The following is a 26,031-nucleotide window of genomic DNA, read 5'->3' as shown; positions in this document are numbered from 1 at the left end:
GAAGGACCAGTTGAGAAGGTAAGAAATGTGGAAAATGCATAAATATAGTGACAAGTATAGAAAACTTCTGGAAGAACCTCATGTTGATCAGGAACAAACACAGGAATGGTTAAGGAGAGACAAATTCAAACCAAGAGATGAAAGGTTAATATTGGCGCCAAAAGATAGTGGGCTACTTACACATTGCTTTACAAAGTCCACTGAACATGTAGGAGAAACAGACAAATGTAGGTTTTGCAAAACAGAACTGGAAAAAGTTGAACACCTCATTGCTGGTTGCGGCATACTAATGGAGGAGGGCTGTATACTGAAAGGCATAATAATGTGGCAAGACTCTTGGACTGGGGATTGTGCAAACATGGTATTGAAGTGGCTGAAAAACACTGGAAACATGAGCCACAAAGCATCATAGAAAATGATGAAGTCTACATCACATGGGATCATCCATTACCAACAGTTCAAAAGATAGATGCTAAAAATCGGATATAGTGGTCCAGGAAAAGAAGACAAAAATAGCATTGATCATTTAAATCACCACACCCAGTGACTACAATGTCTTGCGTACAGAGAGAGACAAAGTTATAAAATATCAGGATTTGCAAGCAGAAAAGAGACCAATGTGGAAGAAAGATATCCAGATAGTTCCAATAATAGCAGGAGCAATGGGTCTTATAAAGAAGAGTGACATTGCATATGCTGTGAAGAGCACTTTTGGCTGACCTCAGAGATTGAAACAATACTAATTTCATGAACTGTAATCATACTTTGACTTAGGAATGGGGTTCATTCCCATCATGGTATTAGAAACCCAAAAGATTTGGAGAAATTAAAAAAAATTAAACAATATTATATTCATAGCCGAACGTACTCTAAGATCTAAGCAAACATGAGAATGAATTAAGGAGAGTTTACCAATTATGATAACTGCAACTAACATTACAGAGAAGAGGCAAGAGGGAGCTAGAATTTACTGGAGAAAACTGGCAAAGGAATCAAGGTATTTGATGCAAATCACTAGAGAGGGGAAAGGTAATAGAATTGGAGGAGGCCAAGAAGACATCTGTACTGCATGCTAGAGACCTCCTTCCCTGTCAGGGATTGATATCAGAGTATAGGGAAAGAAAAAGGGGTAGGGGAATCCTAATTGAAAGGCCTGCTGTGGTAGAATTTTTAATTGCATCTAGAACAGAAGCTGCTGCTGTTAGAAAAGGGATAATCAGTAGGGCATATAAAATATTGCACTGTAAGTAAGTACAGGAATCAATCAGAGGGGTTAGAATGCATTCGGAAGAGAGTGAATAGCAATTCACATGGAAACAATGGGAAGACATATATATGGCTCTCGGGTATGCATCGAAGTCTAGAAGATGTAGGATTTTAGCTTGGATGTGTTTGCATGGATATTTTATAACCATAACTGAGTCCAAAGCATTTTTCTCAGGTAGATTTGAAATGTTGGTGGCCTGATGGGGAAGAGAGGTTGCTGGGAACCATGTATTTTGGGAGTGTAATGAGTTTGTAGAATTCAACAATTCCCTTCTGAATATGTCAGAAGTATTTAGTGAGCAAATGGATGTAACTAATGAAATGACCTTTTTGACATAGGATACAAGATCTTATTTTATTTTTATTTATATTTATCAGGGTAGTGCACTGATCAATATTAACCAATTTCAGTCTCAGCCCGGGTGAAATATAAAACATGTCACAAATAGAAAATACAGAAACATAAGCAGTGACAGAATAGATCAGACAAATTACATAGAAAAAAGTGTGTATATACAGTGCATTGAACAAGCACAGTGCAATGTACAATCAAGCAACGTATAATGTACAATATATACATTAATTTCTAAAGTGGATGAATTATCATTGAATCTTGAGAGAGAAGACAAGAGACACAGAAAGGAGATAGGTTAGGTGATATGTCTTGTGTTGAAGCAGGAGCATTTGGCTTGGATGAAGAATCGCTTTTTGCATTGTATTTTGAATGTGTTAATTTCCTTAATGTCAACGGGGCTAACTTGCCAAAGAGCAGGCACCTAAGAGAAGAAAGCATGTGCAATGCTATGGAATTTGATTCTAGGGGTAATGGGAGTTGGTGTGTCTTGTGACAGTATCTCAGTTGTATAAGGAGTTTTTTGTGAAGGGGATTAAATGTGTGAAGCTGGGGTTCTTTGTTGAGGTGGGATCCTAAAAGTAGGTTAGATCTCTGTTTTATAAGTAGCCATGTGTCTTATTCTAGGTGATGCAGTGATGCTTACAGAGAGGTGAATTTGTAATGAATTGGTGCTGCTGTTACAGATAACCCACAGTATGGCATTGTTTTTCCCAGAGGCAGGAGCAAAAATTGGGAGCCCATGAGATCTTTTTTGGACTAGAAGAGGAGAGAGTTTATTTTGACTGTCACTTTGTCTATGTGGAAATGGAAGTTTAGTGACTTATCAAGCCACAGTCCTGTGTACTTTGAAGGTGGAGGTTGTCTCTGCAGAATGGTTGTGTAGGTCAGAGATAGTAGGAGTCAGGTGCTTGGTGAATTTTCTGTGGAGTTCCAAGAAGTATAGTTTTTGTCTTGGTGAGATTGAGAACTAGTTTATGGTTTGTGAGCCATCAATGGATGTAAGTCTGACTGGAGTTGACATTGAATCTGGGTGTGAGAGTGACCTGATTGATAAATGACCATGTCATTGGCCTAGGGAATAAGTGGGAGATGGGGAAGATCGCAAGGAATTCCGTTAATGAATATATAGAAGAGGAGGGGTGCAAGAATGGATCATTGTTGCCAAGTTTAATTCTGGTGTCTGACAAAAAATAAAATTACTGTAAAATGGAGATCAAAGTCTAAACCAACTGTATTTGAAGTACTGGAAATTATAACAAAGAGAAAAGAACTGGAAGTGGGATCTTCAGAAAATGGTAGGAGCAAATTACATAGAAAAAGTGAAAATTGTGGGAACAATACAATCAGAATAATGTTTTGGAGGAGGAGTGAGATTTAAGGGAAGGCAGGAATTGAGCAATTTATGTAATGTTGGATTGATACATAATGTTTTGTAACTAGGAATATGTTAATGTGGTTTGTTTTCTTCTACGTAAATGTATGTTTGTCTATATCTTAAATGATAATTCAGTAAAGGTGTTAAATATGTAACTATTCTTCAGCTTCTGTACTGTTGTATATTTTGGGTAGCATGGCAGACCCACAATGTTAATACATCATGCAAGATACTGTAAGAGAGTCTTCAGTGGAGACTGTATTCAGTAGTTCCAGGCCTCACATCCTCTACATTTTCCCATAAATGTATTCATGGTTTTCAGAAACCACTTGAAGTGGTAGACTCAGTCCTCCCCTTGCACAAGAGGGACATCACTTTGTTCTTCCTATACCATCAGCCACAGTTAGCACAGATGCCTCCTCTCTGGGACATCAAGAGAGGAGGGCTGTTCAAGAAATCTGGTGACAGAAGCTCATCTTCACATCTGTGTTCTGGAAATGAGGCCAGTCCTCCTAGCATTGCAGGCACTTCAGGACTTCCTTCACCAAGGTGTGATTTCCATCCATAAAGACAATGTCTCCATGGTGTGATACATAAAAAAACAAGGAGGAACCTGAGCTTACCACTTTGTACCAAGAGGCCATGAGAGTATGGCAAATTTTAGTATCTTCACACTGCTTTCTGATAGCAATGCACATTCTATACCAGATCAGTCTTCTAGTGGACAGGCTCAGACACTGTAACCTCCTGCCACACAAGTGGTCACCTCAGTCATTCATTGGCAACAAATTCATTCAGTCAGTGGGGCTCACCCTTGCTGTGATCTCTTTACATCTGCACACAGCACTGAATGCAGCAGCTACTTTGCCTTCATCCCTCCAGAGGGACAGACACCTAGGGATGCTCTGTTCCATCTTTGGCCACCTGGACTTTTGTACACCTCCCCTTTCCATTAATGACATAGTTCTTCACAGAAAGCATCCATGTGCAATGTAGAAGTGATCCTCATGGTACCCTTCTGGCCCAAGCAAATACGGTTTCTGAGGTTCTGCCCTCATCTGATATGACCTTCATGGTCACTAGTTCCACAGCCAGGCCTACTATCTCCCACATTCAGCCAACCTCAGTACTGATTGCTTCTATGTCTGAAGTGGCTACTCAGTGTTGAAATATTCTTATGATTCTGCCAATGCCACTTCACAGGTTGCTGCCACTGGAACAACTATGAAGAGGTTTGCTTGATTGCATTCTCAAAATCTCCCGAAATATGGCAAAAATTTAATTTTGAATTCCCCCTTGGATAGAAAATTATTTTTGTGCCATCTGCTGTACAGGTCCTTAAAAGGCGTGATGAGATAATTAAGCTGATTCAAGGGATCTCTTGGATTTTTCAGCTTATATTCATGAAATTTACCAAGGGGTTTAATATTACCCCTGCAGCCGCCTTTAAAAATCAGGATAAACAGACCCAGCAAGCTGTCATTAAGCAAATGCTTAAAAAGCAATGGTGGGGGGGGGGGGTACAAAAAGAAAGGAAGACTCCTCATCCCCCAGAATATATGATAGTCTAATAAGTCTGAATGACTGTATTCAGGATTCTCCCCACCACCACCCTGGCAAATCCTTCACCTTAACAGAAAGTTTGAACCTCCATTTCTCTTTTGGTAGCATACAGTCTCAGACAGATGGGATTTGAAAGTAATCCATCAAGGTTGCAGATGGGATTGGGAGTCTCTCCTTCCTTTTCTGGAATGCCCCCCTTCTGTTAGACCATACTCCTCTTTTCCCTCCTATCAGTCAACATCTGCTGTCTCAGGTGGTAATAGAAATGGTCCCACCCCTTCATTTAAGAAAATAGTTTTATTCAGGAAAGTTTTTGGTGCCAAAGAAGGAAAATTCTTGTGAAAGAGTTCTGGATATTTCCTTTCTCAATCTTTTTGTGTTATTGCTCAAGTTCAGAATGTTATCCCTTCACATTTTGTTTACCCCTACTTCCTCACGTCAGTTTTCTGGAGAATTTAGATTTAAAAGATGTGTCAAATTCCCGTAGATACAGATTTAAACCAAAGGGTAAAAAGGTCCCACTTACAAAACTATTCAGTAAAAACTGCAAGAAAAATCCAGCCAGGCTAGAGTTTTCACTGGTGATGGCATAAACTTCCTTTAATGGAGGCCTATTGGATATATGCAAATAACTCTTTAGAGATATCAGGTATTTCAGCAACATAGCTTTGTTACATTCAGGACAATAAAGCCAAAACCCACTACCATGGACATGCATGCTTTGGTCTTTTTATCAACCTCATGAACACAGTATAAAGTGGATAGTTAGGCTATACTTTAGAAGCACATGGTCTTTAAGCCAGCCGATGCCCATAAACATTAAGATGCCTGCAAAATATCCCAACAGTCATCCAAATCAAAGGGTAAAAAGGTCACACAGACACACTAGTCAGTAAAAACTGCAAGAAAAACCCAACCAAGCTAGAATTTTCACTGTGTGGTACCATAAACCCGCTGCAATGGAGGCCTCTGGCATATATGTGAATGAGCTAGTGTGGGTTGGCTTTATTCACCTGAATGTAGCCATAAAGACTTAAAAAGTAAAAAACAAAGTTGTGAATATTCAGAAGCCATGTAGCTTTAATACTTGATGTCCTTAAGTGGTCGTTTACATATACCTAAATAGAATATATGTAAGGAGTATGATCACACACACACACACACACACACACACACACACACACCTTTCCTGCTAACATTTTTTAAATTTACACATACACACACCTTTCCTGCTAACATTTTTTAAATTTACACACACACCTTTCCTGCTAACATTTTTTAAATTTACACAAACACCTTTCCTGCTAACATTTTTTAAATTTACACACACACACACACACACACACACACACACACACACACACACACACACACACACCTTTCCTGCTAACATTTTTTAAATTTACACACACACCTTTCCTGCTAACATTTTTTTAAATTTACACACACACACACACACACACACACACACACCTTTCCTGCTAACATTTTTTTAAATTTACACACACACACAAACACACACACACACACACACACCTTTCCTGCTAACATTTTTTAAATTTACACACACACACACACACACACACACACACACACACACACACACACACACACCTTTCCTGCTAACATTTTTTAAATTTACACACACACACACACACACACACACACACACACACACACACACACACACACCTTTCCTGCTAACATTTTTTTAAATTTACACACACACACCTTTCCTGCTAACATTTTTTAAATTTACACACACACCTTTCCTGCTAACATTTTTTAAATTCACACACACACACACCTTTCCTGCTAACATTTTTTAAATTTACACACACACGCACACACCTTTCCTGCTAACATTTTTTAAATTTAATTCCTGTACAGCAATTCTTAAATTCACTGCTTTACTTAGGAATTTGTGGTTTATTTTCACAGTTAGAAGACTCTCAGTTACGACATGTTGGGAGAAGAGGTCAGTCACAAGATATACAAAGGACGAAGAAAATGCCAAATTGTACTGGGCCCAGCATTGAATCTTGTGGGAACACGAGCCATATTAACTGCCCTCTGATCTAGCAGACATTGACCAACTTTTACCTTACTACTTCCATCAGTCAGCCAGTTAGAAATTCTTCTTATCACATAACCAGTTATACTGTATTCAGTCAATAAGGAAATAGATCTATATTGAAGCACAGTATCAGAGGCTACCCTTCATCTACTACTCTCCATAAATGACGTAGAAGGAAAATAGATTTGTATCACAAGATCTTCCTGCTACAAAGCCATGTTATGTTAAATCAAACCTATCACCCATGGAACTAATAATATATTTAGAAAGAACTTTGCACAAAACATTTTCCTACAGTACTGGTCACTTGAATCTGTATAGTGATTGCTGCCCTTAGGAACTGGTACAATATGACCATTTTCCATACTGGAGAAACATAGCTAGTTTTAAGCGTTCTTTGGTATAGGAAACTCAAACAAGGAGAAATCTTCCTAATAATAGCTGATTAAAAAGTACCATTTCATCTATCTGGACCCATAGCAGAATTGTGTCTAACCGTATCTAACAAGTCATCTGAAATTGATCCAAAAAGAAGCAGGCAGTCACCAGACACTTCAACCAAAAGTACTTGTTTTCCAAATCTTTACCAGACCCGACAAAATAATTCTCAAAAATGATGGACAATAATCTGGTATCAGTAGCCATGTAATTTCCAACCGAAATCTTGAAACCTGAATATGCAGCAATTTTATATCACTTCAAATGATTAAAGAAAGACTGTTTATTTTTTACCACATTCATAGCCAACTTTTTCTCATAGTCTTTCCTACTTAACCTAATCAATTTCTTTAACTTACTCTTCACCATTCTAAATTTAATCATCACACGCCCAGGCTGCTACTTCAGTCTTTTCCACAGATTCCAAGTTCTTTTGCAAGGATCTATTCCAGCAGGGAGATTTATATCTTTTAGACCTTTTAGAAAACAAAGGTACAGAATTGTCAATCAGCATATACCAAAAAAAGGCAATAAAACCCTCTCCAACCTTCCATAATATTTAACTGCACAAATGATTTCTCTTCAATTCCATTTAAATATTTCCTGCTTATCATAGTCAGCTCTGTAAAAGGCATATACCTGATTCCTTAATCTAACATTGTACCAGTAGGCATTAATACCGTATATGATCAGGTAATACAAGAATGATCAGAACCCATTAGTTCTTCACAGACTTCATAATCACCAATCAATTCATTATATTTTACTCGGACTATATCCAAAATATGAGCTTTTCCAGTTGCCAATGTCACAACTTGAGAGTAACTCATTCCTTTACTTATACCATTCAGTTCACCAAATAAACCTTTATTATTGTCCATACAAGACCAATCAATACCAGGAGCATTCAAATTGCCACCTAAAACATCAAAACTTTCCTCAAACAGGGACATTATTGGTCTTCAAAAACCATTTATGGTCACTGCAAGATTGATTAGGAGGTCTCTAAAAATTAATGTCCAGTTTTGCACACTTTTTCCCTCAAAGTTCAGTTTTACTGAAATTATCTCATAATGATCATCGGTATTATGAATACTAGACAGTAAACCACCTTGAATGTAAATGGAAACCTCACCACCCCTTCCTTCCTGCCTTATTCTGTGATAAGCTTTATATCCGGGTAAGTTCAAAGGTAATTTTTTTTTATCTGAAAATCAAGTCTCTGTTACCATAACTGCATGTAAGTTATCACCCATATCATTTCCTTCTAAAACAGAAAATCTTCTGGCATTACATAAAAAGGAATTGTGCATACACATTCTGACCTGTCCTACAAATAGTCCTGATAAAACCTATACTTGTTCTTCTTCTTCTTTCGGCTTTTCCTGATTAGGGATCGCCACAACAGAACTCCAGTCAACTAATGATTGGCAGTAGATGTTTTTACGGGTGCTGAGGTGCCAGCTCAACGCCAAACCTTCAACGAAGGCACGCCCATGTCTTTCGAATGCCACATGACCGCGGGGAAAACATGCAGACTCCACACACAAGGCGCTCCAGCTGAGAATCGAATGGGAGAACCTCTTGCTGTGAGGCAACAACGCTACTGCTGCACCACCGCAGCTTTGATAAAACCTATACTAAAAGTCCAAAATGTTTTAATCTTATGTAAGGATCTTTTCCTATGAGGTTAAGATACTCATATAAATCCCAAATAATTTCCTACACATATACATTTCCTCCCAAACAGACATTCCATGTCATACAGGCATTCTAATAATATATGTAAAACCACTTGCTACCTTAATCAAAGTATTATTAAAACCAACAATTGAAATGACATTACAAAAGCTCACTTCAAACCTTTTCTCTGAACTCATCTCTATCATCTTCTTGATGTAATTTTTAAAAATTCCTTCATTAGTTTTTGCTACATCATTAACACCTGCTACAAACACCACCATATTATGTTTGTCATCAACTAAAAAATCTTTTTTCAAAGCAACCGAAATATCATACATTCTACCCCCCCACCTCCAAAGCAAGAAACCATAATAAAGTCCTTGTTTTTCCCAGCAAAAGATTCTTAATGTTCCCTAACGCAGAGCCCCCAATCACCAAAACTTGCATTTTCTTAACAGAATTGTCAACCACAACTTCCTTCAACACACCTATAGGTGGCTTACTAGAGTCACCAATAGTTCTACTTCTCTTCTTCTTATTTATATCCCCTACTTCCTTTGATATTCCATCTTCTAATTTATCACACACACAAACCTCTTTTTCCTATCTCTGGAGACCATGTGATCAGCAGAGCCAGGAGAATCAACATTGCACTCACTACCAGTGAACCTGTTTAATCTCTCATTATGGGTATCAGTTACTGGTATACATGGAGAACACTATCCAGTCGGGCTTCAATAATAGCCCTATCAGAACAACATGCTAAGCCACTGTTGCATACCATACATTTTTGAGTTTCCCTATTTTTTAGCATTTTAACTACAGAAAATAAATGATTGTAAATACTACCATTCTCTATGTAACATCCCATACTTCCCGCTGTATCCCAACCCTCAGTAGCACAGTCCAACATCTTGCAAACAGAACAATCCAAATCCAACAAATTTTCTTGACAAAATTTATCAATTTCTTCCATATCATACCAATAAAGTATAAAACAAGTTTTACAAAATCTTACCAAACTCTCCTGCCACACAGACTTGTAAATGTGAAATGCACAAATGCATCCAGTCATAAGAACAAAGTTAAAAAGCCTTAACTGCATACTGTAATAGGACAAGAGTAAACAAGCACCAGCCCCTAACTCACACAGGAAAACTTAAAGCATCCCCAGCCCTTAAAAGGACTCGGTGGGAAAAGACAACAAACCACACTTAAGGACACAATAAAAATAAAGCAGTTGCTCCACTTTACCACAGCATGAAAGTAAATCTATGGGCTTGTATGACTGTGGGTTTGTACTACTACCCTCCCCCTTAAAGACAGGTTTAACAAGTGTGTACCTCCAGTCTTGACGACTCTTCCCCAAATTTAAATGACCTAGTGAAAAATAGATATAATAGTAGTGTAAGTTCATGTCAAAGTGTTAGCAAATTGCAAACACCCAGTCAGGCGCACTGATTACGAGGATAGTCCAAACAAATCCAAAAACCACCACAGTAATAACAACGATTTAATGAAGAACATACGCACTGCGGTGGTGGTGATGCGGTAGCGTTGTCGCCTCACAGTTAGACATTGCCCGTTCGATCCTCAGTTAGAGCGTCTTCTGTGTGGAACATGCGTGAACGGGTGTTCCTTCGTGGAAGGTTGTGCGTTAGGCCTGGCAAGCCAGCACGTAAAACTCCACTGCCAATCATTAGCGGACTGTAGTTCGGCTGTGGCGACCCCTAACCGGGAAAAGCCGAAAGACATAAACAAACAAACTCTAGTGCATGCAAAGTGTTCTCAGGTCATTATTGCTAATTCTGTCTCCTCCTTGTGCTTTGTTTGAGTTCAGTTTGTGGATTTCTTTTTCAGTATAATCTAATTTGATTTCTTTATCTGAGGTTACCTGGATGTTACTAGGACAATTTATCACTTTATTTATGGAGTAAAACTGTTTTGCATAAGATTTTGTAAATATATCTATACTCTGCTGTGTCTGAGAATAAATTTTAGAATCTACACACAGTTTGTCAGTTGAATGTCTTTACCCTTACCACATCTTGTACATCTATAAAATGGTTTCCTATTATGCTCAATATCTTTATATACTTTATATATTTTTTTCATTTTTTTCTTTATCTTGTGTCACACTATGTTTAATTTCTGTCCTGCTTGTTTATTGTAGTTTTCAATCAAACTTCTTTCCATTTCTTATATTTTTTTGTCTTCTACCTTAATAGAGTATCATATTGTTATGGAAATATACTCTCCTGACACTGTGTGTCTAGATCCTGATGCTAAACATTTTTTTTTTATGTTCAGTCAAATCTTTCAAAACTTGCCATGTTTCTCCTGCATTTTTTTCTGTTAAACACATCACTTCAGTTTTACATAGTAATTGTTTTGCTTCCATATAATCTGTTATTAATCTTCTTTGCATTGGTTTAGATTTCAGTTTGGCAAAATTGTCACACAACAGTTTAACCTTCATAACATCATGGTCACTGTACATCAACAGTGGTAAAACTTGACATGAAGTAACAGTCATTTCCTTAGGAACCCAAACAATGTCCAGTATGTTCTGTTCCTTGGTAGGCTTTTTTACAGTGTGAAGCGGTTGTTCCTGTAAATAATTTTCTTGCTAATGTTGTTGAGTCTATATTCCTGTCTGTTTTTGGTAAATTTAAGTCCCCAGCAACTGTTATTTTTCCCTTCTGTGTTTCATGCATCAAATGTATGACATAACATCCATACATTGTTTCATGTAGGAGGATGAAACTTTGGTTAAACATCAATAATTTATTGAGTTTGAGGGAACTGAGCAAAGATATTTTGAAAGAGGACATAAACGGCAGACATTATAAAACTTTATCATGTTGTGCATCAGTGTTTGACAAACTGCTTACTGATGTGGTCATGGTGTGAACTGTTGATAAAGAGCAATACAGACTGTAAGTACAGCACAATCCCCTGTTCATAAGTCATGTTTGTAGGTTTTGAAAAGAAAAAGAATATCTTTGTTGCAGTTCACGAGGGTAAAGTCAAGCTTAACCTAGGTCTCAAAGAGTTTAACTGGCCAAATCTCTTGTAAGGAACTACAACAAATGATGTTTGAGAGGATATTCATGGAACTAGCTTTGCTATAAAGAATAAGAGAAGGTAATGTATGTAGATAGAGTGTGCACATAGCACAGAGATGATGTACATCTGATAAACTGTCTCCCAGAAAGGCATACTTCTGAGGCAAGAGTCATGCACAAACCTCTCACATTCTTCATTAGCCTTACTGAAAGTTTCCTTAGGTGTACAGGTTATAAGGAAAACAGATTTCTCTACCTAATGATGTCTGAATATAACTGTACATTTTATGAACCTTAAGTGCGTTTTGGTACTTTATCAAAGTTTGTAGAGTTGAATGAATGTGACAAGGATAAGTGTAGGGATAAACTTGACGGGAATGAAGTGATTATGAAAGATTGTGACTACTGAGCAAGCAAAATGTATACATAAACCAGTGATTATCACAGATACATCAGAGTCAGGAAATGGTTTGCTTAAAACAGGGATTGTTTGGGATATGAGGATGTAAGATGACAGGTAGTCCACTTTTCTGGTATGACGCAGTATTTGGAGAGCAATAAATGCGTCTGCAGCTCTTAGGTTTGACAGTGAAGTATATAGATCTTCACTGATGCATCAGTTCCTTACTAACTTATTAATCATCTTCCTTCATTCAACTCAGAACCATGGACTTAACCCTTCCGTCCCAACCTTAGCTTATTCTTAACATCTCCTCACATATTCCTTGTGTCATTTTTTTTTTGAGGATTGTAATAGAGCTTAAAGCCTAATAGACTAATGGGAAATGTGCATTACCAGTTGGTTTGGCAGCTACTTTCCTTTTGACTGAAAAATGACTTTTTGTTCTGTAAGGAATGTAAATGTTAAGGGTCAAGTACTATTATGCACCGCACCTCCTCCTGTTCTGTCAAGAAAAATATATTTGCCTGAAGTGGCCATCTACTGTCTATATTCCATTCTGAACGAGTTACTATTAAATTAAAAGTCCAGATACCTCTCCTCCTGTCCAGTCCTGCATCTTACTATCAGATCTGGGTTGCTGTATCGTAATGATTGTATTGTAATGGCAAAGCACAGCCATATTATGTAGGTCTACATGAAGTAATTATGTGATGACGCATGCAAGTGGTACTTCTCATAGGTACTTCCTAAGCTATTAATCTGTGAGGATCTTATGAAGCCTAACCTTACATTCCCATGCCAACTTTAGCCCTTATATGTTTGTACAAATAACCCAGAGACAGGCAGAACAAGGACATGTTGGGACATTTACATATTACCCCTATCCATGAGGGACAAGTGTGAAGTATGTTTAGCAGTTAGAGACAATATGTTGTTTAAAAGTATAAAGAGACATTAAACTGAAAGGTGATTCTGTTAGATGACTGCATAGCTACAAGATGAATATGTTTTGAGTCTATCTTCAGCGAAACCACAGCACTGATAAAATACAGGAAGTCTCTGGGTACATACTGATGACCTTACATTCACTGCTGCAGTATTCTTAAACACATGGGATACCGTGTCACGAAAGCCCTATGTCTGGCCAGTCTTCCAAAGACTCCTGAATTTAAAAGGTATGCCGAACGTCACCATATACTCCCTGCATAACATAGGGCATAAAGGTGACTTTTAGTCCTACCAAAATCAGAACTTCTTTGTCACCAGTCTGAACGTATCTTTTACACTGTTTGTCTGTTTACCTGCATCTGTTTTCTGGCAGTTGAACGCATTTTCATTCTCCAGTGACTTCCTATGGCTGTTTGCTGTTTTTGCAAGCTAAGTGCCCAGTTGGGGGTTTTGTTTTATCTTGTTTTTTTGTGTTCCTTGGGGTTAATGTCATCCAGGAAGGGTAAATGCCAGTGTGGGAGACAGATTCCCCATAGAGACCGCCGCAGTAAGTGTCTCTTTTGCCTAGGTGCTTCTCATGCCCATATGTCTTGTTCTAGTTTGTTCCGAAAACCCTTTGCAGTAGGCTTTCTTCCCTTTCCTTGTATCATGAGAACCAGTGTCTTAAGCTACTCACTAAAGATACTGTGGAAGGAATTTCCTCCTCTGAGGGTCAGCCATTAGGGAAGAAGAGGGTGAAAAAGGTATGACCAGAATCTTCTGGTGTCCAGCCTTTGCCAGGTGTTTCTCCTGTGGTCATTACAAACCCAGAGAATCACCAAGCTGTGTTGTCAGATTTCTCTGCCATGACTGTGTTGGAGGCTGGTGAGGATCTGGCTGGCAGCACACACGAGGAGGCTTTGCAGGCGTCCATCTCAGACGTTTAGAGGAAACCACGGTTGATTTTTTTTTTCTTAGAGGGCTATGGGAGTTCCTCAGTTTTTAGTTGGCGAAGAAGCTCCTGCTATGGTTCTTGATGGTTGTCCTGGATCTGAGCCTTCACTGGATGTTCCCTTAAAGAAGAAAGAAGAAATTAAACATGTTTCTTCTGCTTCTAGGGATCCACAAAGTGAGTGACAAGCTTTTACTCAGGGGTTATTTTCTGCCTCCTTCTTGTTTCGACTGCTCCCATTAGGGGTCGCCACAGCGGATCATCTGTTTATATTTCTTCCTGTCCTCTGCATCTTGCTCTGTCACACCAACCTCCTGCATGTCCTCTCTCACCACATCCATGAACCTTATCTTAGGCCTTCCTCTTTTCCTGTTACCTGGCAGCTTCATCCTTAGCATCTTTTTCCCAATATACTCTGCATCCCTCCTCAGCACATGTCCAAACCAACGTAATCTTGTCTCTCTGACTTTGTCTCCTAAACTTCCAACCTGGGCTGACTGTCTAATATACTTATTCCTAATCCTGTCCACCCTCCTCACACCCAGTGCAAATCTTAACATCTTTAACTGTGCCACGTCCAGCTCTGACTCCTGCCTTTTTGTCAGTGCCACTGTCTCCAACCTATACAACATAGCTGGTCTCACTACCCTCTTGTAGACCTTCCCTTTCACTCTTACTGGTACTCGTCTGTCACAAATCACTCCTGACACTCTTCTCCACGCACTCCATCCTGCCTGTACTCTCTTCTTCACCTCTCTTCCATAATCACCATTACTCTGAACTGTTGATCCCAAGTATTTAAACTCATCCACCTTCGCCACCTCTACTCCCTGCATCCTCACTATTCCTCCATCCTCCCTCTCATTCACACACACATATTCTGTCTTAGACATGCTGACCTTCATTCCTCTTCTCTCTAGAGCATATCTCCACTTCTCCAGGGTCTCCTCCTCCAGTTCCCTACTCTCACTACAGATCACAATGTCATCTGCAAACATCATAGTCCACGGGGACTCCTGTCTGATCTTGTCTGTCAACCTGTCCATCACCATTGCAAATAAGAAAGAGCTCCGAACTGATCCTTGATGTAATCACACCTCCACTTTAAATGCATCTGTCACTCCCACCGCTGTCACACTACCCTCGTACATATCCTGTACTACTCTTACATACTTCTCTGACACTACCGACATCCTCATACAATACCACAACTCCTGTCTAGGCACCCCGTCATATGCTTTCTCTAAGTCCACAAAGACACAATGCAACTCCTTCTGACCTTCTCTGTACTGCTTCATCAACACTTTCAGAGCAAACATCGCATCTGTAGTGCTCTTTCCTGGCATGAAACCATACTGCTGATCACTAATCCTCACGTCCCTTCTTAACATAGCTTCCACTACTCTTTCCCATAACTTCATGCTGTGACTGATCAATTTAATCCCTCTGTAGTTACTACAGCTCTGCACATCACCCTTATTCTTAAAAATCGGTACCAAAACAATTTTTCTCCATTCCTCAGGCATCCTCTCACTTTCCAAGATTTCATTAAACAATCTAGTTAAAAACTCCACTGCCATTTCACCTAAACACCTCCAAGCTTCCACAAGTATGTCATCTGGACCAACAGCCTTTCCATTCTTCATCCTCTTCATAGCTATCCTTACTTCCTCCTTGCTAATCCACTGCACTTCATGATTCACTGTCCGCACATCATCCAACCTTCTCTCCCTCTCATTCTCTTCATCAGCCCCTCAAAGTACTCTGTCCATCTGCTCAACACACTCTCCTCGCTTGTGAATATGTTTCCCTCATTATCCTTTATCACCCTTACCTGCTGCACATCTTTACTAGCTCTCTGCCTTAATGTCCTTAAAGCCACCTCATGGGGTTTCAGTCCCTGCTCCTCCTTTGTCCTCTACTCCTCTTAAAAGGCCTAGAGACCAGGATTCTTCTGAGGATGTTGGATTCTGCTGATGAATCCCTAACCTGTTTTACTCAAATTCCATCTCCTTTGAACTCTGGGTCAGAGGAGGAGGAATCTATTAGTCCTGATGTTCCTTTGGAGGAATTTTCCTTTGGGGACACACTCTCTAAGATGATGGATTTTTATTTATTTTTTAAGTGGGATTGTACTCATGTCTCTGATATCTATAAAAGGTACTATGAGTTGTGCAGTTGAACTCTCCTAAACTTGCGGCTATTCCTCCTGTCTTGGCTGCTTTCTCCAATGCCTCTCATGTGCCTGATTCTCTCTCTTCTTCTCCCAAGAAGCCTGATAGGTTTTATAGGGTTCTTTAGGATTGTGTTTTTTGTATAAATGTCCTGCTGCTGGCCCCTCGGTAGTGTCTGTAGCCACTGATAAGCCGTGCCAATTGCTTTCTTCACCCAAGTTATTGCCTTGTGACAAGGACAGCAGAACTATGGACAGGCTGGACAAAAAGGTTTACACTTCTGCTGCCCTACTTTTAGGGCTGTTAATTATCAGATCCTTATGTCTAAGCGTTTGTTGGCTTGTCTTTCTCAGGCCTGTCACCTTGTTTCTGATTTTCCAGACTATGACTGTGAAACCTGTGTTCTTTCCTTGCTAGTGACTTCCCCTCAAGTCTTTCATCATTCTATTAAATGTAGTTATGATGCAGTGGATGCTTCTAAGGCTGCTGTTTTTGGTTAAATTATGAGGAGGTATTATTATTATTAGGCTTCAAACTCTACCTGATGATATTAAAGTTAAATTGATGGACACTTCTCTGGATACTAAACTTTTGTTTGGGAAAATTGCTGCTGATTTGTGCAAGTCCCTTCAGGTTAAGGGTAAGGCCTTATGGGAGCTTAAACATGTATTTGTTTCTCCTGTACCTAAATTTCAGAGAAACTACCCCCACTAAGCCTGCCTTTGTTTGTAGGCAAACCCATCCCTCTACTAAAGGTAAGAAGAATGGCAAACAGGCTCAACCTGCCAAGGCTACTCAATTTTCAGGGACTCCAAAGCCTTCCTTTGTGGACAAACCAGGTGCTGTGTGACTATCCATCTCTTCCCAGCCACATTTCTCTTTCTGTTCCGGTTTGGCTTCAGAATTCTTGAGATCCGTTGATCATTCGTCAAGGGTACTTCATGGTGAGGAAATCCAGTCCTGCATTTATGGACATTCCTCAGCCTCCCCGGGAACAGCTTCCCTTTTTACCAGATGTTCTTAAAGATCTCTTCTCTGCATACTATTCAAGAGTTGCCTGTTTCCAAACGGAGGAAAGGGTTCTACTCCAGAATGTTTCTGGTGCCCACAAAAGAGGGCATTTGGAGACCTATTCCAGACCTCTCTGATTTAAACACTTTTCTAAAAGTGCCTTCCTTTTGGATGTTATCCCTTCCGATTGTTTCCTCTCTTGCTCACTCAGGGCTACATGGAGTCTCTGTTTCTCAAGGATGCTTATCTCTATATTCTGATCCATCCTCTTTTAAGGAAGTTATTGCATTTCTCTGTTGCTTCCTGGCATTTTCAGTTCTCTGCTTTGCCCTTTGGCCTTTCTACTTGCCCCAAGGATGCTCACCAAATGCCTTGCTCCTGTGATTGTTTTTCGCAGACTTCAAGGGATCCTAATATTACCTTACTTGGATGACCTGTTGATTTAGGCATCCTCTCCAGAGAGCCTTTTGCAAAACTTTCATTCTGCGGTATCCCTTCTTCAGAGCCTGGGGTTCACTATACATTTCAAAAAGTCTTCTCTGACTCCTTCTCAGGATCATGTTTTTCTGGATGCAGAGTTCAGACAGCGCCAATGCTTGCATCCCTGCCCCCTCCAAAAGCCTTAACTCTCATTTCTTTCTTTCACACTCTTCTTCCTCTGGCTTCCATTATCACCAGGGAGTTTCTGAGAGTTCTGGGTTTCATGTGAGTTTCTGAGAGTTCTGGGTTTCATGGCATCCACCATTCCAATGCTCCCTCTGAGCAAACTTCATATGAGAAGTTTCAGTTTTTTTCTGAAGTCAGTGTGGCTTCAACATGCTCATCCTCTAGAATTTGCAGTTCCTCTTCTTCCTTATCTCAGGCAAGAACTTCTCTGGTGGATTCAGCAGTTGTCTCTGAATCCAGTGATCCCTTTTCACCCCTCTCTCTCTCTCAGGAATTGTTCACAGATGCCTCAGACATGGGCTGGGGTGACTTTTGGCTCCCTAAAGGTACAGGAGGTGTGGTCACCTCATCAGCAGAAGGAACACATCAGTGTCAAAGAGATGAAAAGTCTTTTACTGGCTCTTCAGGCCCTTCAGTCTCTTTTTTTCACCAGGGCCTCTCAAGGTGTTCACAGACAATACCACAGTGATGTGCTATATCAACAAACAGGGAGGAATAAGATCTTATCTTCTTTTCTGGGTGGCACTTCTGGTATGGGATCTTGCTGTCAAGTGACTCTTCAGGCAGTTTGTATGCCTTCCGGTCAGAACATTGTAGCAGGCACTCTAAGAAGGTCCTTAACTCAGTCCCATGAATGGATGCTTCACATGTTTCTGGACATTATCCACCACTGGGGTACTCCTCAAGTGGATCTTTTTGCCTCCCTTCTGAATAGACAGCTTCCTCTGTTTTGTGCTAGAGTCCCAGGTCCTCTGGTATGGAAGATGGAAGCCCTCTCATTCTCTTGGAAGGGGATGTTTCTTTATGCATTCCCTCCCCTTCCTCTCATTCCGAACGTCTTGTTCAAAATTCAACAGGATGCTCCCAAAATCTTGTTGGTGACTACTTTTTGGCCACAACAGCATTGGTTTCCTCTTCCCCTGCATCTAGCTAAGGGCAATTATCATACATTACATTATAGGGTGGATCTAATCACACAAGACAAGGGATCTGTTATCCATTCCCACCTGTCCACATTTCAACTGACACTGTGGGTTATAGGATTTTTTCCTGAGGACATGCTGTAAGTCCTGCAGGAGGCCAGGAGACCTACAACTAGCAAATCCTACTTATCAAAATGGAAGAGGTTTTCTTTTTGGCGTCTCTTCTCTCGTAACCTGGATCCACTTACTGTGGATGCTACTTTGGTTTTCTCTTATTTGTATGAGTTGCTCAATGCTGGTTTGGCCTATTCTTCTATTAAGTCCCACATAACAGCTATCTCTGCTTGTCTGCCTTTTTCTCCTCCTTTAATTGCTAGATTTGAGGTAAAACAATTTCTTAAAAGCATCCTTAATATTAGAACTCCCGGGAAGCCTGTTCCTCCTCCCTGGGATCTTAATTTTGTTTTGGAGAAGTTGACTCGGGCTCCTATTAAAAAATCTGATCAGTTATTTGTTTCTTTTCATCCTAGATCTTTGGGACTTGCTGTAGCCAAGCAAACTATTTCTTCTTGGATTTCTTAGGTCATTTCCTTTTGCTACTCATTTCCTGGCAAGCGCCTTCCTTTTTCAGTTAAGGCTCATTCTACTAGAGCTGTGGCTTTTTCTGTTGCTTTTTTCAAAGGCTTGGATACTAATTCTATTCTTGAAGCAGCTACCAGGGCTTCTCTGCACATACCTTTACCAAGCACTACAGGTTGGATGTTGGATGGTATTTGTAGAGCTAGGGCTGGTTTTGCTAGTTACGTTCTTCGTGTTTTTTTAGGGAATACACCTGCCCCTTCCTCCACCCAAGCTTCCTTGTGAGCTTTGGCATTCTCCCATATGTTTAAGAATACTGCAGCAGTGAATGTAAGGACATAGTACAATTGTGTAAAATCAAATATTACCATAACAGTACATGTCCTTACCTCACTGCTGCAGTATTCGCTCCCTCCCTCCATACCCCTAGTTCTTTACTTTCCTGGATTTACATGTTACCTCTTGGGTTCCTTGGACTGGTGTTCCTCCTGGAGCAATGAGTTCTGATTTTGGTAGGCCTGAATGTCACCTTTATACCCTACGTTATGCAGGGAGTGTATGGTGACATTCGGCATACCTTTTAAATTCAGACAAAGGACATTACAGTTCTGGTAAGATTTTACACAACTGTACTTTTTTTTTAAAAAGGGACAAATGTTAGTGGCTTTCTTTCAGAAGCAGAAATTAAACTAATTGAAAAAGCAGGTCCATAAATACTCAGTAGGAACAGTATATACATTTTTTTTAATATTGTTTTTTTCTTTCATTTCTTAGTCACTTGCTTCTCCCCCACCTTCAACATTAAACATGGTGGGAGCAGTAGCTGTAATAAGTCATTTTACACAGTGTCAGCAGAGAATGTCAGATATTTTCTCCCCTATCCTTCCAACATTAAGATCACTTTGTAAAATGTTTGGGCTTTGGACTGACCTTGTGGTAGAATGCAGAGGTGAACCTCAAGCACATCATCACCTTTTTGTACCTAGGGGTTTGCCTTCCTCAGCATTTTCTCATGAGATTTGCAGCAGCTGGCTGAAATGTGCCTGTTGATAGCTGATTGCATTCTACATCTGCACTGTAAGAATGACTGTGTACTCAGCAGCAGTCCGTCTTCATGGCAAGAATGCTTCCTGATAGATAGCTAACTCTGTCTTCATGCCATTCATGTCTAACACTAGGGAGAACAAGGAAATCATAAACTGTGTGCCATCATTTTGCCTTTCTTTCACTGTCTTGTACATTTTAACACATTTTTAGGATATTTCTGCCAAATGGTGTTTCTCTTTTAAGTGGTAAACTATTGCTAGTTTATATTGCTTATAATATTACAGTATTACGGTTCAGCATTTGTTCACATTTTCTTTTTCTCTAAACAGAAATGCTTTCTTAAACTCAGGATCTTGTCATCAGCTGTGGTATCCCAGAGACACCTGCAAGCTGAACTGGCATCCATTAGCCCTATTTAGATAGATGGAGCGTAGTCAGGCATGACTTACAGAGAGGTATTAAGCAGTGAGTGTAAAAATGTAAATTTACTGCCTGTGAGGATACAGATCTTAGCAGAATCTGCTAATGACGCATTGGTTAATTATTAGTAAAAAGAAATGTACCATGTTTTGTGGTTTTGGCTCTTGGCAAGTAAGGCACAGAGCTGCAGCAACAAGACTTTGTATAAAGCAAAACAGGTTTTGTTCATCTTCTTTGCATCAAAAAGTCCTTTTTGCTTTTTTTGTCACTGTTAAATATTTTGAAGTGAATTTGGTCAATTGTGCCATGTAATCAGCATGTTAATTGAAGTTGCTACCACTGAAGATATATCCTCCCACAGCTTTGTACCTACAACCTTTTATGGCTCTTCAAAGTCTAATGTTTCAGTCAGGAGGCAGTCAGTGGAGTATGCAAGGCATAATGCTTTAAACTGGATTATTAATGGTTGTGGTTTGATAGCTATGGCTCTTTGTCCTGTAGCATGACCATGCATAGAAAATGAGCTAATGGCTACTCCTTAATAATTAGTACCCCATATTTCCTCTTTTTATCTAGTTTTGGACTCTATCATTCCTGTCTACCCATTACTCTCTTGGCTTTCTACTCTTTCTGTTATGTTTGAAGGTTTTGTGGCAGTTTTTATAAGTAAGGTACCCTGTACAGGTCTGGATCTTTATTCAGCAGGCAAAATAAAATCAGATTTTTTTTTTAGCATTGCATTCCTTTCATGGTTCTTATTTAGCTGCAAGACGCACAGGCCTTGCAATAATCTACCCATCTGTGTCAGAAGGATTTCTGTTATTTTGTTTTTAAACTTTCCAAAATATAGCCAAAGTAATCCAGTGCTGACGAGCTCTGTAAAAGGATGAAACATGGCATGTCTATAGCTAATGGGGTTTGGCTTCATTGGCCTGAATGTACCAATAAAGACTTTAAAAAAAAAAGAAAGTGAAGTGTCATGGCCATTCAGAAGCCACATAGCTAAAACACTGACTAAAACACTAGTGGTATGTCCTTAAAAACTCATTTGCATATATATTATATGGGTCTTCACCGCAGAATATTTAAGGTATTAAATAAACATTTAAGACGGTTGCTTGGCTCAGTCTTTCTTGTACTTTTTAGTGAACAGATTGTCTCTGAGACCTTTTTAGCTTTTTGTTTGTGTATTCTTTTTAAGTTGAACTCACTAATCTGTACTTAATGAAATCCTACCTGTTAGTTGTGTAGGTGGCATTTGCATTCTGATCCTGTGTAGACAGACTACAGGGATGTAAAGCCCAACTAAAAGATTTGAGTTGTGATTGTTTTTAGATTTTTTTTTTCAGGATGTAGAGCCCCTGCTCCTGCAGACACACTGTACTGGAGCCTTGCCTAATTGGTATATGCCGTTACTGTACATATTAAACTGGTATCTTCCAGTAAAAACACAATTGCCCGTTTGCTTGCATCTGTCATTTGAACTTAATCACTTTATAAATCCCCTTCCATGTTATATGTCAGTCCATTCCCCCATTCATTCAGTCTGTCCTGTTTTCAGGTGAGATTTTGAAAATAATTTCTGAAGCATTACAGAGTGCACTGTGATTCTGCCATCTTCTGACTTTCATATCAGTAGGGTTTCCATATTTTTAGCTTGCGTACTACTAGGACCTTTCACCTTTTCATTGTTCCAAACTGGGATGGACAAAGTGTCACCAAAGTTAAGACCTCACAGTAGACCATCCCTGAGTATGCCATACTCGTGACAAATGGTTGTGTGTTTGTGTGTGTAATAAACTTATGTATGTTTATTTGTTAGCCAGGGTAGAGCACTGATTCTCTTGGACTTTTTTTAGACTTGGTTTGAGAGGATACCTCTTAACTGTCCAGACTTTCGCAGAAGTTCCAGATTTTTGCCACATTTTTTTATTTTGTTCCTCATAATATTTGTGTTTTTTCTGACAAGTCATTGAGCACTAAAGTCACTAAATAATAAGAAATATTTGAGTTTCAGACTTTATATCTTTCAGAAAATGCATGTTGATGCAAAACATGTTATTCTAGCAACTGTCTAAGTTTTAAGAGCAATATTTATAATCTGTCCCTATTTTTGTGCCTTTGTTCCCCATTATTTTTTGCTTTGTCCAGATTTATTGTGCTAAGAGGTTGACAGGTATGCTTGGGAGTTTAAAGTCAAAAACATGTAATCACATAATTGTACGATATAAATTGCACAGTACAATAGTAAATAACATGAAATATTCAAATAGTATCAAAACAGAAAAAAAGTAACATATACTATGTCCATTATATACAGCATAATACAGATAAAATATATAGTAAGTAAAATTCTGAGGTAATAATTTTGTATGTATCTAGTTCACTATTGTTTGTTTATAACATTTTACTTATTTTAGTTGTAGACTGTTTTTTGACTGGGTTAGTACCACTAAGCCAGTTTATATTTTTCAGGAGAGACCCGAGGTGATGTTTATACTGACTAGGAGAGATTTGGCTAGACCACCTTTTCTTCTTTTTGTATGTTCGTTGTTGCCATTTGGCCAGGGTTGTGACTGAAAATGGTCCAGTGTTTAGGACTGGTTTATTTACCTGGTTAACAAGGAAAATGAATAAATAAAATAGTACGCCAGCATTTAAAATATTACACATCAAGCTGAGTGTCCATTTCAGAAAAGACAACAGGTGTCAATGTTCAACAACTTGGACATGAGAACATCCACACTGTATATTCAAAGCTTCCATTGTTTGGTATTTAGTTTGTATATCTGGAAGAGAAAGAAAAGGAAAACAAAAAATTCTCAATAATATATATGTGTGTGTGTGTGCACATATTATTTTTGGCTTTGTTATTTGTTTGACTCCCATTGCAATGAATAGCTGGAAATGGGAAAGTGCTGAACTTGCCCCCCCCCCCCCAAAAAAAAAAACCTTTCCTACACTTCACTGAGTTAGAAGTCAAGCAGTTGGGGTTCCCTGAATAATGACTTGAAATTACTTCTCCCTCTCTGTATCTATATATGTAGATATATGCGTGTGTGTGTGTGTGTGTGTGTGTGTGTGTGTGTGTGTATATGTGTATGTGTATATATATATATATATATATATATATATATATATATATATATATATATATAGACACACACACACACACACACACACACACACATGTATGCACGCGTCTATAACTATATCTATTCATCTATATATAGATATATAAAGGATCTATGTCATTTGATCAAATGCTCATTTGGCTAAATCACAAATGGCTGAACACATTTGACTGAATTTCAGTTCATGGAAAACTGTAAAAGTCTATGGGCAGTATGAGACATCATCATTTCCAATCATAGGAGTTATTAGAGAAGTGAGTCTAGAAGAGCATCTGCATATTTAGCAATGGCCACTGTCATAGGTTCATAGGTAGGTACTAGGCAATCGGCCCTGGGGTCTATACAAGCCCAGCCAAAAAGGTACCCTGGCTTTTGCCACCCAAGAAAATTATTTTCCTGTGCCACTGTCGAGCAGAGCCACAGAGGTGATCCCCGGGGTAAATTTCCTATTTCCCATCCAATCATCAAGATTTTTTTTGAAGAGCGCTAATGAGGAGCTTTGTTTGATATAGATAGGTAGTTTATTCCAGAGTATGGGAAGTCTCCGGGACAGGAATCTATCCCTCTGGCATGTTCTGTTTATTGTGGTGTCAAGGTTTAGGTCCCTAGAGCGTGTAGCTCGGGGGGATTGGGATTTCTTTAAGTGCAGCATGTCCAACAGCTATGGTTTGACATAGCTTTGTATGCAAGGGAGAGATCACCTCTGAGTAGGCAATATGTGATAGAGTAAAGCTGGAGTTTTTTGAGACAGTCTGTGTAGGGCATCTGTTTGAGGCCGGTAATCCTATTTGTAAGGTATTTCTGCAGCCTTTCCAGTTGTTGTAGATGTCTTGTGAGGTACATACCAAATGGGGCATTGTACTCTATAATGGGTCTAATGAGTGATGAGTAGAGGGGAACAATGACCTCTTTTTTTCTGGATGAGAAACCTTTTGTGATGAGGTGTGCCATGTAGAAGGAATTCCTGACTACTGTGGCAATGTGATTATCAAAGGAGAGATTACTGTCCACCTGTGTCCCAAGGTCTCTTATCACACTTTCGGTGTTAAGTATACTACCACCTATGTTGTAGCTCATGGGTACAGAGTTTTTACCAAAGGGGATGACAATGCACTTTTTGGCATTGAGCTTGAGGCCATGGCTTTGACACCAGGCATCTATCTCAGCAGGGCCCTTTTGTAGGATGTCCATATTGTTAGGAATTTCGATTATGGCTCCTAGTTTGCAGTCATCTGCGATCTTCATTAGCCAAAGACCTTCTGTGTTAGCCTGTATTTCAGAGAAGTAGATACCAAACAGGAGAGGACCCAGGACTGAACCCTGTGGTACTCCACTTGTCACTGGTCTGAAGTTGGATTTGGAGTCTCCTACTTTCACAGTGTGGGTTCTGTCATTGAGCCAGTTGGCAACCCATCTTGTGACATAGGGATTTATACCTTGTTTAGTGAGTTTATCTATAATTCCAGAGTGGGGGATGGTGTCGAAAGCCTTGGCAAGATCTAGATAGGCTGTGTGAACCACCTTTCCCTTGTCTACGGCTTTGGTGACTGCTTCAAAGATGTCTATCAGGTTTAGGAGACATGATCTGCCTTTTACAAACCCAAACTGGGTGGGATCCAGAGTTTGGAGATTACCAATGTCTTTGTTTATAAGTTCCATGATGATACGTTCTATGGCCTTGCAGACCAGGCTCGTCAGGCTAATGGGGCGGTAGTTTCCAGGGTCCGTGGTGGCTCCCCCCTTGTGGAGTGGGATAACTATTGCTGTGCGCCATTCAGCAGGCACAAAGCCTGAGGTGAGGCTATGATTGAACATGGTACTTAGGTGGGGTGCCAGTTCGTTCTGTAGTTCGTGTAGAACGCAACCTGTGATGTTGTCTGGTCCCATGGATGCTGTGTTCTTGGCTTTGGAGAGTGTGGTTTTTACCTGTGCAGCCGTGATTACAGGAACTTTGCATTCTTCCGGTATAG

The 26,031-nt window shown here is 39.5% G+C and overlaps 1 protein-coding gene across 1 annotated transcript in view; it reads left to right on the top strand.

Annotated features, from left to right (window-relative positions):
- Positions 1-26,031, top strand: part of TBC1D5 (TBC1 domain family member 5) — a 1,986,766-nt gene that overhangs the window by 480,696 nt on the left and 1,480,039 nt on the right. The gene's annotated exons all lie outside the window — the stretch shown is intronic.

The sequence above is a fragment of the Protopterus annectens genome, chromosome 3.part1 (assembly GCF_019279795.1).
Source record: "Protopterus annectens isolate FY-2018-M chromosome 3.part1, PAN1.0, whole genome shotgun sequence".
Taxonomy (NCBI): Eukaryota; Metazoa; Chordata; order Ceratodontiformes; family Protopteridae; genus Protopterus; species Protopterus annectens.
The sequence above is the reverse complement of the archived record's forward strand: the minus strand, read 5'-3'. Positions and strand labels throughout refer to the sequence as shown.